General features: G+C 29.0%; 3 pseudogenes; 2 read left to right on the top strand and 1 right to left on the bottom strand.

Moving 5' to 3' along the window:
* The first annotated feature begins 1,120 nt into the window (after positions 1–1,120).
* Positions 1,121–1,443, top strand: LOC113383576 (annotated as a pseudogene).
* A 2,751-nt stretch (positions 1,444–4,194) lies between these two features.
* Positions 4,195–5,119, top strand: LOC113383575 (annotated as a pseudogene).
* Positions 5,120–6,678: 1,559 nt separating this feature from the next.
* LOC113383574 lies at positions 6,679–18,666 on the bottom strand (annotated as a pseudogene).
* Between the last annotated feature and the right edge of the window lie 224 nt (positions 18,667–18,890).

Genomic DNA, 18,890 nt, shown 5'->3' with positions numbered 1-18,890 from the left:
AGAAATTGAATTACAAACTTTGTTACATTGCATTAATCAATCATTTAAATTAATCCACTTACAATAATTTGACAGTTGTTAGAAAATGTAAGAAGTGAAGTTGGCAGTTGAAAAGAATTTTGTGTGCACCCTTCACTATAAAATATAAATATTAAAATGACAATTTAAAGATCTGTACGTCAAATGTGTAACATTCGCATTTAAAATGAATATTTCATAGCCATATTTTATATATTGTCTAGGTTTCATAGTAACTTTTTAAAAATTTAATTTAATATAGTATTTTGCGACAACTGTAGCAAAACACACAAAATACATTTTAGGATTTCACAAGAAAAAAGTTTTTGCTGAAGAAACAAAGGACTAAAGGCACATGAAACATTAAGGAATGGAAATTAAAAGTTAGATAATAATATATCATGAATGACAATATAGCATTAGCGACAATGAAAAAGTAATTGATTTTTATTTGAGGTTATAATTTAAATTTGAATAATGAAGATATAAAATATGTACCATTATTTGGTGTTTTCCATAAATTTTAACTCTCTAATTAACAAATTTTTCTTTATCTCATAAAGGAGATATGAATCAATTATATAAGATTATAAGTTCTTACTTCATGGTAGGTTTTATAACAATTCATTATTCAAATACATAATAATAGATGTGATATTTATGTCTAATAGTAGTTTCAAAATGTACAATTAAGTCTAATCCAACATCCTAACATAAAACTTTTAATAGACATAAAAAGATTTATATGCCTATTCTCACATAAGCTCACTCTGTTATTTTTACCTATTGCTTATCATGGTTATTTTCCTCTCAGAATAAATGAATCCTATCTCTTGTACATACTGGTCTTTTGCTCAATAAAATACCTACTTGTTTTTACAAAACACTTTTATATTAGACATCCATATCTATCAATTTAATCTATGAACCCATTACAAATGTTGTATCATAAAATTTTAGAAATATTCAATTCTTTTTTATATGTGCAATAATTCCAATTAAAAATTTCTAATGCTATGAAAATGCTTTAAAAATATATCTATGTAATAAATTCATCATATAAACATACCATAGTTTAATTTAAATTTTTTTCTTGGGAAATAAAGATTCAAAAGGCCGAGTTCAACTCCGGCAGTGGCTGAACAAAAGTTTTCGTATTAAAATGACTGATGGTCGAGTGCTTTATGGTACATTTGCATGTACAGATCGTGATGGCAATATTATTCTAGCATCATGTTCAGAATATCTCAGTGAACACTCTGATCCAAGTGAAGAAAGAGTTTTAGGACTTATTATGTTCCTGGAAGACATATAGTTAGTATTCAAGTTGATGATCTTATGAGCCTACACAAAGAAAAATTATTGAATGCACAACTAAATTATCTTCTGAAGTATGACATCAGAAGAATAATGAAAAATATATAATGTAACTTGTAAGAATAGCAAATATAATTCACATAATTGTAATAGTTTGTGATTATTACATTGGATAGTGCTTTGATTAAGAATTTATATATTGATACAAATAATTTAATTGAGTTCATAGTTTTTAGCATGAAAAACTTAAACGTTCTGGAATCAAGCAAAGAATGTTCTCTGTGTTGTCATAAAATTTACAAAAGAAAAAAATAGTTTGAATGGATACACATTCACTTTTGCAACTTTGTGTAATAAGAAATTATTTCAAATACATTTTACTTAACTACTGATATAAATATATATGTTACTTATTATCTAAAGGTTCATATCCTTCTTTTTCTATCCTTTGCTTAAATTGCAAGTACGATCGTTTCTATTCGAAATGTGTAACCCATTGTGCGGGACATTACTTTCAAACGTTTTCTAAATGCTTTACAAGCTTGCACTTCTTCAGTGTTTTGCTTGGATTTATTCTCATTTGTATCGAGACACTCCCAATACTGGTCTCTAGAATCCCAACATTTTTTTCTATCTTCTTTATTGGGGAATGACATCCTGAAATGGATATAGATAAATGAATATAGTGGGATATAAATTTATAAAATTTTAAACATTTTATTATATGTATTTTGTTTTTATATTTTTATTATAACAATTATTACATCAAGTAAAATAGTTTTAGTAGATTTTCAATTAGACATACATAAATACTTATTAGTAATTAATATAGCTACTAATTTAAAAACTATTTTATATTTAAAAAAGAAAAATGAATCAAAAACTTAAGAAACATTTGAAAGTAAAGATTTAAGTACTGATTTTTTGCAAATACATTAAAAGTAAATACTCTTTTAAAAAAAATAAGACTTTTACATAGAAATCATTAATACAAAATGGTAATTTTTATGGGATTATAAGGAATATGTTCCTAGGTGACAAAATAAATTAACAATTTAATTAATTAGCTCAAGTCTTAAGAAATGGTTGAAAAACTTTGTAATTTTGTTCTTTTTGACAGTTTTTAAAAGCTCCTTTAATTTTTAAAGATAATGATTCACTCCATAGGAGTATCAATTTTCCTAAGAAGGTTCTAAGTCTCATAAGCCTTACTTAAACCTTCAGTAAGATTTTTCTAATTAAATATTACTGATCTTTGTAAGAGCTTTTTCATCAACTTGTGTAAATTTAAAATTTCTTTTAAGTTCAGTCAAATATTTATATGGGATTTCAAGCGATTCCAGAATGATAATTTATTCTATCTTGCTAGTTTACATTCTCAAAAACACCATTCACTAAAAAGGGGGCTCATGTCAAAGTTCCCTATGATATCATTTAATAGTTCAATTTAATACAATTTTAGACAAATTTTTGAGGACATCTAATATACTTTTGTTATTTTGTTTTACTATTTCTTATATAATTAATAAATCTACGAATAAAGACATTTTTAGGCGCAAAAATAGGAATTAAGTCACTTTTTTTGAATTAGTGAAAAAATAAGTTTCGAAGAGATACATTTATCACATTAACATCATGCTGATATGTCATATCTTAATATATGAAAGAGATTTATAGGCCTTTTTCCAGATAAGTTCAGTATATTATTTTACTTATCGTTTATAGTAAGATAGAAGTAAACTACTAGAATAAATACTTGTTTTTTAAATACTTTTACATTTGGCATAAAAGAAGAAAGTGATATAAAAGAAAACGCTAATCCAATGAAATTTCTATAAATTGAATTGAGTCAAACTTGTAATTCGTGAATAGTTGCAGCGAATTAATGAAGCATGTTTATGAAGCCTTTACCATTTTGTAGTTAAAATTACATTGGGTTATTTATGTGTTACTATTATTTTAATAGAACTTCTTAGCACTTTTAAGTCGTTAAAGTGTTAAATCATAATAAAAACTAGTTATATTTTAATATAATAAATACACTTTTCATATGAAATCCGCACTGTGCAATAAGATTTAGTTATACTTCTGTCCTTATAATTAATGATGTATCTATATTATATAAAAACACTTACTTGTATTATTGCTAAATCAATGATTTCTTTGGCAGATGACTTTTACTTATTGATAATAATTAATAAATAACTAAATACAATTACATCACTTTACGACTTTATTAATGAAGATAACATAACCTCAAAGAAGTTGTCACGTTTGACAGTTGGTGTACATAACCTATAAAATTTTTCTTTTTCTATCCACAACAATTAATAATCCTAGACAGTTATTTGTTATGATTTAAATAATTATTAAGTTAATTATGATTTAACTAATTTCAATTAATTTAATTGGTTTAATTAATTTAATTAAATTTCAACAAATCAAATGTCAAGTCAAAAATATATTATTATAGAACCATTTTATGGAGGTTCTCATAAACAGTTACTTGATGCACTTTTGAAAGGTTTTATAAAAGCCGAAACAGAATCGTTTCTAAAGTTCTAATCCAAAATAAGTTTATTACAGATTTCAATGAAACCGATTATTTGTTATTAACTTTGCCCGCTAAAAAATGGCATTGGAGAGCAAGAACGAGTGCTTTATATTTTTCGCAAATAATTCCCAGAAATGTTTCTTACAAAACTTTATTGTGCAGTTCTGTTTTAAATCTTACGGAGCTCATAGGTTTATGCCCCCATTTACACACGTGTAAAAAAATTATCTATTTTCATGAAAATCAACTTATTTATCCAGTCGAGTATAAAAAAGAAAGGGATTTTCAATATGGATATAATCAAATAATATCTTGGTAAAATTATATATATATATATATATATATATATATATATATATAACTGTTTTTTGAATATTAATTTGAACATCTGTAATTTCCTTTCTATTATCTTTTATTCTATTGATTTTAGTTTGACTGCCGATAAGGTCATTTTTAACTCCGAATACAACAAAAATTCATTTTTATCAAACATTCAAAAACATTTAAAGATGCAACCTGGAATTAAGTTTCAAGGATTAGAAGAACAAATTATTCTCAAATGTTCCGTGTTATATTTTCCTGTAGCCTTTGATTCAATTCCAAAATTAAGAGTTTCAAAAGAGCAAAACTTACCAATTCATATAGTTTGGCCTCATAGATGGGAGCATGATAAAAATCCAGAATTGTTTTTAGAAACTATGATGAAAATGAAGGAAAATAATATACAATTCAGATTATCAGTGCTTGGAGAACACACAACAGATGTGCCTGAAATATTTAATAAAGCCAAAGAGGATATTAGTAGATAATATTATAAATTTTGGTTATGCAGAAAGTAAAGAAAAGTATTATGAAGTTCTATTAAATGCTGATATAGTAGTATCTACAGCAAAACATGAATTCTTTGGAGTAGCAATGTAATTAAAATCTTAATTTTTTTAACTATAATTCAAATATTGCAAACATGACTTTAATAATTATTATTATTTTAGGATAGAGGGAACATATTGTGGGTGCCTACCAATTGCACCGAATAGTTTGGTCTATCCTGAAATTTATCCTAAAGAATGTCTATATAATACTAGTAATCAACTATATAAGTTACTCACCAAATTTTGTAAATACCCCAAAATACTAGAAGAAACAAAAATTAGAGTATTCGAGACATTTTCCTTCAGCAAATATGATTCTAATGTTCTTATTCCTGCATTTAGAAGATTATTAGATTAAATAGATTGTTTCATTTTATTAACATACACTTTTATTGCTCACTACTTACATTTACATATATATGTGCAATCATTATTATGGTTTATATACACATATATATCTTATTAATACTAATGATAGTCAGAGCATGGTTCATTTTTTTAGAATTAGGAGTGTTTATATCTAATATACACATGCATGTATATAGGGTGACACAGAAATTAACATTAAGTCGAAACGGGGTGATAGTATTGACTCTAAATGTCCTGAAATTTTTTTTTCAGGACAGTTACAGACAATACTATGACCCTGTTTCAGCTTGATGTTGAGTTCTGGGTCATCCTTTACATGCACGGTGTAAGTACTATAATATTTGGAAATTTGACACATATAATATCATTTTCTAACTGCCGTTTAATATATGTATATTAAAATCAAACAAACAATATAAAATATATCACAAAGAAAACATTTGGCTTACATTTTCTAGAATTATACAGAATCAAATGATAAAGAGTATAAATTTGAAACTGTCATAACAACGTTTAACTTTTATGACTTAAATATTTATTAAATTAGTCCAATCTGGACAATAACTGGCATAATTCTATACATATGATAAATCGGCTTAAATAATAATATATAAATATTTAATATATTTTAATATAATATAATTTGATTTAGTTAAATATATTTTTGATATGTATAGGGTCTATATAATATTTTTCTGAGGTTTGGGATAGGAACAGACGTACTATAATATATATATATATATATATATATATATATATATTATATATACATATATATATTCAATATAACACAAGCATTAATGTTTTCGTAGATCGAGAAGTACACAATAAGGAAACATTTAATTGCTTTATACTTAAGTGTAATAAATATATATTGTGTGCAAATAGATTGTCGAGAGTTAGGGGCATTATATTATCATATCTTAATTTTTATATACTTATACATTAATATATTATCGGCATATATGTAACATGTGGAAAGTGCATATGTTATAAATTGTATTTCCTTATTTCCTTCTATAGTAAGAAAGTTTAAAAAACAAATCCATTAAAAATGCTTCACATTTGTATAAAATGGGCGTTTAAATGCTCAAGTAAAATTACATTTATTTGTTTGATGAAAATATTTTCATATTTTATAGATTTTTAGTAAAAACTGTTTTCGCTCAATTCATTTTTTATTTATGGTATAAATATTATGATTCAATAGGTACAAATTATAAAACATTGATATATTTTATATTTGTAAGTTTAAAAAATGTTAAACTATACTCGAAAGAGTGAAGGTGTATTTATCTACGTATTTTCAAACATAACTTTTAGTTTTTGTTTCGTTTCAAAGTTTGTTAATTCTTTGAATTGGAAAATAGTTAGTCATTAAGTTTCAGAAGAAGGGCATTTACCATATCCCAAAAACGTTGAATATAATAGTTAATTTTTTTTTTAAAACCTTTCGAAAAAAAGCAGAACATTTAGATTAGAAGTTTAGAAATCATATATAATTTATAAATTATAATACGTCGTGTGTGTCTGTATCAAGTCATTTTATTTCTAAAAAAGTAACTATCTTAAAACTGTTTTAAAAAAATGCACTTATCCACATGTTAACACTTACCTTATTACTTATAAATTACTTACGCATGGACTGGTATGTAATATTTTGGTTTATATCCTAATATTAAAATTTATCCATCTGTTTCCTCATCTGATGAGTCTATTCGGTCTTCTGCCAAAGAGCTCTGTTTCGTTAACTAAAATGTGAAAAAAAAACATTTTAATCAAGAAACAATACATTTTAAATTAATTTGGATATAGTAATTAAATTATAAGGTCAACTCACATAATTTCGGTTCCACCTGCTGCCACTGGACGGTGCAGTGGGTACTTTGCTCCAGAGTTGTTCCAGTTGATCAAAATGTTGCTGAGACTTACGCAGAGCGTCTTTCTTTTTACTTCTATGCAAAAAAGAATATATATTGATTAATGATAATCAATCAAAATATCTAACAATTTGACAAATTTTATTACCCTTTTCCCTTGCCATTTCCGCCCTCATGATCCAAATTCGAACCGGAATTGTTTTCGGCCAATTTTGATATTTCTTCCATAGATGCAGATACTGAGAAACGTCTTTTTAACTTCTCGTCCACCTATAAATAGAAAATTAATCATATATAAAATGGTCCTGGTACTTGGAAAAACTGGGAAAACAGATAAAACTTAAAAAAATGTCTAACTTTGAATTTTGAATTTTGGCTAATATTAAAATAAAGCAATAAATTTCTTGTGTAGAACTATTCATAATAGAATATGTTTCGTATACATATCATTTAGTTTTGATATTAACCTGTGCCATGATGGTGCTGCTAGCAGTAAGATGACCATACTTTTTCTGCCAGGAATAAGTATCCAGTGATACTTCTTTCTTTAACAATTTTCGTAGTGGAGGCGCTGGTTTCCGCTTACTCAGTCCAGTGCCGCTTCCGCCGTGGTGAATGCCTAGTCCTGCTCCATAGGACTTTAATTTGTTGAAGGTAAGTCCAGGACCGGTCAGTTTGTCTACAAATCATAAAAAATAGGTGATAAATAATCATTTCTCCAATGTAATTTTATGTAGTCATATTAAAAAAAAATATTGTTGCCTTCAAGCATCCCAGTAAACACCGTGTGATTTGAGCGGCGGTAGCAATCTGAAAACCACAAGCGTGTGACACCCATGTGGAATCTATGTGGATTTCAGATTGCTAACGCCGTTCGGTGTTTACTGGGATCGGTTTTATATTCGAAAATATTTTCGTCAAAAAGATTCTCGAAGAGTTAAAAAGTATTAATTTCTTTTGATAATATTGAATATATTCTATTTTATAATATTACCAGAAACAGAATCTTCGCTTTCGGCATTGCTGGCACCTCCGCCGTCGTCTGATCCAGCACCTGCTCCAAGTAGGAAAATGTTTTCCTCTATCTTCCTGAATACTGCTGGCGTGTTATGCAAGCAGATAACTGATATTCTACCTGCTGCTGGTGTCGAGAATTCAATTCCTGCACTTTGCTCATATGACGACGATATGCTGTTATCTGTTGTGGGAAAAAATACATAATTTTATTTTGAAAATTTATGGACATAGAAACCATGCAGACGAATAATTTTTTGTTTACCAAAGTTTAACTAACACTGTCCATTATTATTTTAGACTTACCTAAAGAAAGTCTGGCAATAATTCTATTGCAGTCGTTTGCGACGCACATGTTTAAAATGCTTGTGCAATGCAGGTGTAAAGAGGTCAAAGCCAAACCGCGTTTCAGTTCCCAAACAATTATTGTACCATCATCAGAAGCTAGAAATGATAAACATAATATTTGTAATTTAAAACCAAAATATATTCAATATACGATTAATATTTATTTTATCCTTACCGCTAACACAAGTGCTTCCGTCTCCGCTGACATCAACTCGTCTAACTGGAGCAAGATGACCGCCGAGCAGAAATAATTCACTTCCAGTTTCGACATCCCATAAAATAAGATTGCAGTCTAAGGATCCGGTTATTAACCGATTATATTTGGATTTTAGGTTTGTAGTTAAAGGTTTTGAGGCTACTGAGGTTGAATTGGTAGATGAAGTCGTATCTGGAGTTATGGTATAGGAGAGACATGTGACACCGTCTGTGTGCCCGACTAGGACCTAAAATGAAAAACAAAAATTATAGGATTTTTTTTGAAAAAGAATACAATTTATGGGTTTCTAAAATTCCAGTACGATTAATACTATCACCCAGTTTCGGTTTGACATTGAGTCCTGAAAAACCCTATATATACACATATTATAAGTTTAAGTACAAATATACGCATAATTACAATCTGCTCTCTATTCAAGGAATTTTTACTTGATCAGTGTATCATAGTGTCATACCTGAGCAAGTTTTCCTCCATCAGTCTGCCAGACCTTCAGCGAGGCATCACGAGATCCTGTCACCACGTAACGTCCACAGTGACTTGGTGAAAAGCACTCAATGACGTCACTGTGCGTCACGCAGTATTTGACATCATTCGATTTTCCGGAATTCGAATGATTCGAATCTCCTTCGGAAGCATTTAGGGAAAGTATTGTCAAACTGCAGTCGAAGTTCGTACACATCTGGTAAAAACATTACACATTAATTAGTTTTGTAGGAATGACTTCTGATAGTGGATCATTTTGATATTGGAATATCATATAATAGATCATACTGATATTGGAATATTCGTCATCCTTGTTTTTGAAATTTGTTACTACCAGTTTTGAACCGTAGTTTTAGATAGAGCAAGTAACTGGATGGTTTTATTCACCAGTTTGAAACTAATTTATAGTATTTATCCTTGAAATTTAAATCAGAATTTTGAATTTTGTGTTCGCTGCAAGAGAGTCAACTTTAGCAAAAAAAATTCTGCAAAAAACTCGGATATGTAATGGTCGTCCTTAGCCAACTTAAAAAGTTAATCCATAATAATTACACAAAAGATTTGTATCGTGAGAAAAGTTGTAACTCTGAATTATCAATACTTACAATATATCTCATATTTTTGGTGACATCTACAAGTTCAGATGGTGCATTGTAAACTCTGATAGGAGTTGCTGAATCCACCCACCACAAAATTACCAATTCTTCACCTTTGCCGCCGCCAGAAATTATCCTTTTGTTGTCCCAGAGTACTCTGACGCAGGATATTGGTGCCTTATGACCCTGGAAAATAATAGTTCGTTTTATAAACTGTATAAACTTTTAGTGTTTTATTATACCATATTTATACTTGTTCCGCAATGTGTTTCTATTCTAATGAAAGAAGTAGAAAAAATGGACTGCGATTTTCAGATTCAAACTTTCACAATTTCTAATTTTCGCAAATTAAGCATATTAGTTAATATATAATATAAATATATTGAGATATTTGTTTATTCTTCATTATTTAAAATATTTTTGAAGTAAAACTTCTTTAGGCGGGACTAGGATGTAAATTCGTACAAATGCAACGGAAGTCCGTTACGCCCGAACTGTTCGTCATTCGCTCACGATGAAATCATTTCAATACGGGTCGATTGTGATTTGCCGTCGTATTTGTGAATAGAGATCTGTCGTTGTATGCGTACCGGCATCAACGTTGTATGCGTACCGATATCAAAAAGGAAATCGGCATAGATAAATAAACATTTTAAAGTTACATCGTAGTACAAATCTTGATTTAATGCCTGAATCAGAAGAATATTTTGCCCTGTTCTTTGAAAATAATGAAACAAATTAATCATTTGTGCCGTGTACTAAACATAAGTTTATTGATTAGAAATTATTTCTATATTATTCGTAGTTTCTATAATTCTTTGAAGTTATTAAAATGGAAAATATTTTTTAAGCTAGTTATATGTTACAGCTGTTCAAAGAATAAGATTATATAGCCAGCGAAAAAGTAAAAAAAAAATACAAGCAATCAATGAATTTATGTTAATTTTAAGTACATGAAGTTCTTCAAACACAATTTCATGATGAGTGAAGTTGCGAAAACAGTATTTGTTTCGGCGTTGTTTAACATAATCCACTGTGTGAACAAATATTATAAAATTTATTAATCTGCAATCACTTCATTTCTCTACTGAAGGTTCATTTCTTAATGCTAATACATACCGATCATGTCATATTTGAAGTATGACTTTAATTACATTATTATTTTTAAATATTATACATATTTTTAATGCAATTATAAATATATGATTTATAATTTATCATTATATAAATGTTTATAATGGTTGACACTAATAAATGTGTGCATCACGAGTGTTACCATATTACTAATAAACACTATTCAAAATTGTTATATGATGTATTTATTTTTACTTAAATACCATCTTGTACAGTAGCAAATAAGTTTTACTTCAATCGCGTGTGAACCTTACGCGCACTCTTTTTATTGAATCTAAATTGAATTCTAAAAACGTCGCATATTTTTATAAATTATTCGAAATGTTTACAAATAAATCTCTGAATGCAAAAACAATAGCAACGATAAATGAATTTTAATTTTATCTTACTCTGAATATGCTTATCCGCGATGAGTCCGTTATCTTCCAACTGATGATGTCACCGTTCAGGAAACCAGCCGTAACAAATGTGACATCAGGTGACACCGTGACGCAAGTTACACAAGAATCACCACCACCATGTGAGCTACTCAGGCTGGTCACGAATTTATCAGAGGAACCTGACAACGATTTTCCAATGGCAAATTTGTCTTTTTCGGCGCCGATTGTCTATCAGAGCTCGATGATGATTTACCAGTCCCTGTAATAAATATAGTAGTTAATTACAATTTATTTACAATTACAATTAGAATATTAATGAATACAAAAGTGAAATGAAGTAAATAGAACGATATCAGTAAAACAGAACCCAAATCCTACAATTTACAAATTCTGGAGGACAAAAGATAGAGGAGGACATTGAGCGCTTTTGCATTTAATTGCCTTTTTCAATTGTCTTTCAACGTATATCGTATTAGAAAATCGTTTCATATGTTTCTCTAAATGAATATAATCCTTATTCTCCAAGTTTACCTGAAGTTTTTCCGTTGTCAACTGAATACGAAAACACATTGTTAACTGAGGAAGTGACCAAGGACCAGACTGTAACGTCGCCATTGGAGTCGCCTTCAGCAAAGAATTGATCATCTCGTGTTACGTCACTTACTTATGCAGGTGACGTCACTTGTAGATGATGACGTATTCGGAATTCTGGGTCTTCTGTGTCTCATTGACTTCTTGAGATTCTTTGTGAAACACTGAGAATTTATATTTGTTTCGCCTTCATCTCTGAAGGAATATACTTCGACTTGATCTCCAACTGAAAAGAAATACGAAGTTAGAAAGAAAAAAATCATCCAAACTTTATTTAGATATACATATACTACATTCAACAGTGTACATAAAGTTAAATATCATCTGCTTGTATTATTGGCTTATTAAAACCCAAGTCGTGTGGAGTTTACTATTAAATAGTGTGCTTTCTATAATTATAAAAACTTACCTCCAACAATTAAAAAATCATCGCTCTCGCATATGCATATGCTCGTATATGTCTTACTATCGAGATCTTTATTATCATGTAGTTTCATATGCAAATACGCAGTGTCTTTTAATCTATCCTCACATATATACTTGTATCAATGACTTGATGGCTTTTGTGAATATAACTTTTGAAGTAATTCTTTTTATTTCTGTACATTTTGAGCAATTTTCCAGAATGCAATTCATATACCAGGACTGATCCGTCTGCGCAACCGACAACGGCGCGTCTGTTGTCATTGGCAATAGAGATGCATTGGATCTGGAAATTGAATTATGATTATTTCCTATAGGAAATGATGTAATGATTTAAAATTTATAGCTATTCATAATTTGTAGACATTTTTGGATTAAAAATAAAATTTTGAAATTACTGAACTAAGATCACCAACATTCTGGACGTTTCTCACAAAACATTATATTAGACTATAACATTGCCTATCCATTGGATAAATATTTATGATTATACTCCAGTTATATTATAAATATATATTATAAATTGTTTTATATAATTTTATATGATTATATTAAATATTATGAGCTCATACTATGAATCAACCCTTGGGTATAGGGCATAAATATTATATCATTTTTATCTTTATTATTAATAATTATTTTTAATATAAACTATAAATAGTACCTCTGAAATGCGCATCCTCCAATTTATGCAGCTCTGTTCCTGTTACCAACGATCTCACATAAAGACCATTATCTTTACAGTGTGCCAGCAAAAATACCTAATGAAATTTATAAAATTGTTCATCATGAATATTTATTATTCATAATTGCAATAATAGATACGTAGTAGAAACGTAGTAGTAATTAATGTAGGCTGAATCTAAGAGCAATATACAATCTACATTGGTCAAATTTGAAGCCGATATCGGCTGGGTATAAAAATTGAACATTTCTAGATAGAGCCTATATAGTTTTACCAACATTGGTCTATATGGCTCATCCCACGTAAATAATTAATCCTAACCACAGGCATATCTGGCCATTTGGAACCAATGTTACCTACAAATTGTTGAACGTTGGTAGGTAATCCACCATTAGACAGAAAGCTGGTGAACATTTTGAATTATTAATTATTGAATTATTCTGAAACTGATGTTGAAATAATATACAAATATTTGAAGATTTGAAGTGAAATAATATAACAAACTTATGAGAATTCTCATAAATCGAAACAAAAATGAAATAAAATTTATCATTCAAATGTATGCTGTTTCATTTTTGTGACTGAATTTGTATATAAAATTGGAATTAATTTTGCATTCAACGTTCAATTATTACTACAATCAATTTATTTCTATGTGCAAACTTCTACTTCTATTAATTTTAGACAATTACAGACCTTTCCACTCACTCACGTTCCTAAATTAATCATTTTATCTTTGCCAATTTCTACTCACATTATCTCCGCTGATGTCCAGTGATAAAACGCTATCCTGCATTTTAATACAATTGAGCAATTCAAAATCAGTCAAAGCCCAGATGCATATTGTCGTGTCCTGACTAGATGACAATAATATATCCTGCTCCTTATCCACAACCAGTGCTGTCACAGGACCTCTATGATGATCTATCTTGGTAATCTGAAAATAAACCAACATATAGAATTGAAATCGAGGAATGATTTATAGAGTTAAATACCCCTAGCATAAAATATTTTATATTAGTTACTAATCACAAAAATAATTTTAAGAAAGCAAATTTAAAATTTAAAATGCACCAAGAAATAGCAAAGTCATTTATGCATATATATTTATAGGCAGAGTAGTTTAAAATGGCGTTAGATAGTTAAAAACGCACAACACATAATAAAATTTATCTAATTCGACACACTAATATTGCTTAACAATTTGTTAAACCCCTAAAGTGTTAAGTAAACCAAATATCATATCTAAAAGTATACTTTACCATAAAAATAAGAGCATCACAACTATACTCATTTAATATTCCCCAAAGTTAGTTAAAACATTTATTGCAGAACATTTTAAAGACTAGATAATATTTTGTATAATCTTTAATTTAATTTCATAATACAATATACAATTCATTTAACAACCGTGAATATATATTGTATAATATCACACAAACACTTCTAGCTGATACAATTTATGCTACTCCTAATCCTAATAACTGAGAATTTATTACTTCAATAACAAATTAAATTTCATTTTATATACAATAACAAAAGTGCAGCTATAACCGTGTTATTAAAATCCATAAATTTTATTATAGCAACAAGCCGTATAAATTAATATATAACATAAATCGATTTTATTAATACTTAAATTTTAATAGGTTTAGTTCAGTTTAATGGGGGTAACAATAAATCAGAATATAGAGTGGACCAAGTGCGCAACTAATAAAATAACTCATATTAGATTAATTTACAGGTTAACACTTTAATGCTATTTATAAAATTAAATTATACCGTGTTTATTATAAAATTTTGGATTTAAACGAATTGTAGATTGTTAGAATGGACTTACGGTGGTTCCATCGACAAGTGACGTCACCATAATACTGGAGTCGTCGCCTGCACTTATTACTTCCGAATCGAAGGCGCAGCAAACGCTTAAAATTGGCGCTATGTGCTCACTGAAATATGGATAGAAATAATGGCATTAATAATAGTATAAATAGAAATAAAATTGCTATAAATATAACAATCAAGTTCACCGATGAGTTATGTTTTGATTCTGGCCCAATAATCCATTTCAAGAAACTTTGCCGAAGAAACCGTACCATGGAAGTGAATTTGAAGTCTACGAAATTATCTATAAAGCTTTTTCTCCATATATTTAAATATCATTTTATAAAACAATCAGATATACTTTCACCCTAAATTTTTTTAGTAGCAAAGTTTCTCATAGAAAAAGAATTACAATTAACGTGCCCCAATGACCAAAAAATTGATATATCTTAATATGTATGATTCTAATTTCAAATATTTTTTTTAAATTGTTCTTGAGGATGTTCCATGGCGTAATGGGTTAACGCAGTGTAGACGAGTTCGCGAGTTCAAGCTCACTGAACCTGAAATCATGCAGCAGCGATGCCAATTTTCAAATATTTAATTATAAAAAAACGGCAATATGAATGTTAAAACGCAAATAAAAGACAAAAAAACGTGTGAAGAATGACAAACTCTTCGTTGCACTTGTATATCCAATCAATTTATTGCACTTATTATATAGTTCGAGTTTTAGTAATAACATGCTTTAATGAGTTAAAAAATACTAATTTACTTACAAAATACGAAACCGCAATCTCAGTTCTTTGAGATCCCAAATTATAACAGTTGTATCTTCAGAACCAGTCAATAAATATTGAGAACCCTTGGTTATATCCATGCAAGTTACAGGACCACTGTGACCTTAAAAATATAAATTTTTATAACCAATATTTAAAATATGAACACAAACAATTATATTGATAAATTTGATAAATAATTAAGCACACATGGCAAGTGCAGAATATTGAAATCACTTACTATTTGATCATGAAAACTGGTCAATTTTCACAAAATTGAATGCAATAGAACATTCTTATAAACCTTGTAAATATAGGTAGATATAAAATTAGTTTATATCATTTAATTAAAAGTTTCATAATTTATTCTACATAATAGTTTATAAAAAATGCTCTATTTAATATAAAGAGAGACAAGCAAGTCCTATAATTGCTTAAGCTTAAGAAAAAATGCTGTTGAAGCATTCAACAACTAATGTAAAATTAACAATTTTAAATTTAAAAATTAATTAATATACACGTATAATAAATAAATATAAAACATTACTATTCATAATTTAACCTATGAATTGCAATTATGTAAATCATGTAAATATCTAATTTATAAAGCCAAATAAATTCATATTAAAAAAAATGTTCATGATAGTCAGGTATGTTTCCTTGTAAATATAAATATGATATATAAATAATTAACCCGCTGCACCGATAATTTTCGGCAATTAAAATAATGAATTGGAATTATTTAACCATATATGATTTACCTGTAAAACATGAACCAGTCTGTTGCTCATTATGTGATATAATTCCAGGTGAGATTTATTGGCGCAGGCCACGACCAAGTGTTGAGAACCAGGAGTAATTCGCAGCAGATTCACACTTTGGCGGACAGTCATTTTTATATGTTCAGAAATCGGCGGAGGCAACCTGAAATTAATAAAACAAATTAGTAATAATTTAAACTTCAGCAATTATAAAATACAAAACGCAATGCTATAATAGATATCATTGCAAGGATTTTATAAGGTTAGTAAAATATAGTATAGCGAATGAAATTCGAAATAACCAGAACATAAATTACCAAGACCCTAGTAAGATTTCAACAAAACTATCATTAATTGTCTAACAATACTTATTTGAAAAAAAAAAAAATCGGAAAAACGAGCTACGAAATGCCACAATAATTATATATGAACCTAGGACGAGTTGACGTAAAAACATACATAAGTTATAGTTCAAATTATCATCTTCTTTAACATTTTTTGAAGATCTGGATAATGCTAAAGTTGCAACCCGTAAAACTCATTTTCATTAAGGAGTTTCATGGGGTACAAATTGTACGCAATTGTAACTTTTCAAGAAGTATCCTTTTATATAATTTTATTAATGAAATAATTCTCACAAGAGTTCAAAGGGACGAGCAGAGGCGATGTAAAACCATCACTCCAAGCCATCGAAGACGTCATCAACTGATTCAGAACATTGTTCTTTGCGTCGCCTTCTGACCCTTTGGAAACATCTTTTGGAGTATTTGGAGAATTCAACTGATTATTAGAAATGCCGATGAAGGTAATCCTAGAATATCCTTGGATGCAGCAATAAGTGGATCTTCAATGTCTGTGATACGTTTCAGCCAACTTATCATCTGGAATACATTAGATTTAAATCATTATTATATATAATTCAAAGAAAGAAATAAATTTAGTACATTTGTATTACGTGAATAAATTATTTACCTGAGCTGCCAACTGTGTTGGATCTCTTGTTAATGTATCAGAAGATTTTTGAATAATGTAATCACACGATTTCGATATCCCGATCTAAAATAAAATCTCGAATTTCTTCCAACAAACACCGTAGTAACTGATAGACACCATTTGAACCTAACAAATATCAATTTCAAATTAGTTTGTAACTTACATAAATGATAAATACTACAAATTAAAACTGATATAACAACTTACCGATGCTAAAAGAAAATCGAAGTTACAACAACAAGTTTTCTTCAGGCGATCCAGTGAACCAGCTCGAAGAAGTTGAGTCCAATATTCCTCCACATGTCGGAGATTGTAAGTTGTCGTGGTTGCCGGATTATCTGAACAAAAAAGATTAAACATAAAGTCTACTCATATCACAATTAATATATAATGAAAAAAAATCTGCTATTTCCGCGGTTCATTTACTAAATTAATTTTTTAATATTAAAGCAAAAAAAACTAGTAATCGTAGGATCGCGTATGGAGCAGATAGGACTCTGCCGATCATTACCAAAAATTAATCAGCATGATTACTAACTCAAATTTTTCAAATGGTTTCTGAATCTTCAAAATCGGTACAGTTTGGCAAAACGCAGACAAAATTTTTTACTCCTATGTGCTAATTATATGAAATCGGTTTGGCAAATTGTCGCGCTAAACTTATCAATACGTGTCCTTAACATTTTTATTTTACATTTTGTATTCATTGTTCATTCATTTTTAATTTGAAAACCTTTCATTCATACAACTTATATTAAGTGCAGAGAGTTAGAGTAATTTAATTAGAACTTAGTCGTACCTTGAGAACTATCATCTGCCTCATCTAAAGCTTCTGGTTCATCTCATTCAAAATAAATTGGCGACCTACGACATAGTTAAAACATTGCTTATTGAATATATGATATTATATATGTAATTTATCCATTTAACCACCTGATATGAGTTTGTTTATGAACATCCCTTGTTAAAAATCGTCTTACTATCACGCCCATCTGCTGATGTCGCCATTGGAGTACAATTTTACCAGTCAAGTATTTGTCCAAAATCAATTCGCCTGTTCAAGATACTCGTATTAATGTAAATTATTTGAAACAATATTGTATTACTTAGTATAAATACCAAAAGCTTCCTTAACAGCACGAAAAGTCCTGAATTAAACTCTCTTTTTTCTTCAAATCGGCATCCAATCGGCTCATCATGAATTGAATCATCTTTCTCAATCGGCACCAGGAGCTCCAGACATTCGCTCTCTGTTAAACCGAATTCTGTGCAACAAATATATCGACAAAATTGTGCAACCGGTCCATCCGAACATATCTTGAAGTTTGTTTTAACCCGGTTTCTAAATGCTGCGAAAATGTCGTAGTATTTTTGATCGTTATTGTTGGGATTTAAAATGATTATGGATCTTCCTTGTGGGATGATCATCAACTGAATTGTGTTTCAAAGTGCCAGCATAATGAAGTCGTGTGGTCCTGGTGGTGGGATTTAGGTTGATAGTAATGCTTCAAATAACTAGTGATATCTTCACAATTGTCTTGAAAAAGATCAGTGGAGTTTCGTTTTGCTAGGAAATTCCACAGTATTTCAAATACTTTTTGATGAGAATTTACATTATCATTGACTTTATCGTTCTTTTCATCTGTGGTACT

Source organism: Ctenocephalides felis, unplaced genomic scaffold (assembly GCF_003426905.1).
Source record: "Ctenocephalides felis isolate EL2017-DRISC unplaced genomic scaffold, ASM342690v1 CF-g0.4_SCAFFOLD_03570, whole genome shotgun sequence".
Classification (NCBI taxonomy): Eukaryota; Metazoa; Arthropoda; class Insecta; order Siphonaptera; family Pulicidae; genus Ctenocephalides; species Ctenocephalides felis.
The sequence above is the reverse complement of the archived record's forward strand: the minus strand, read 5'-3'. Positions and strand labels throughout refer to the sequence as shown.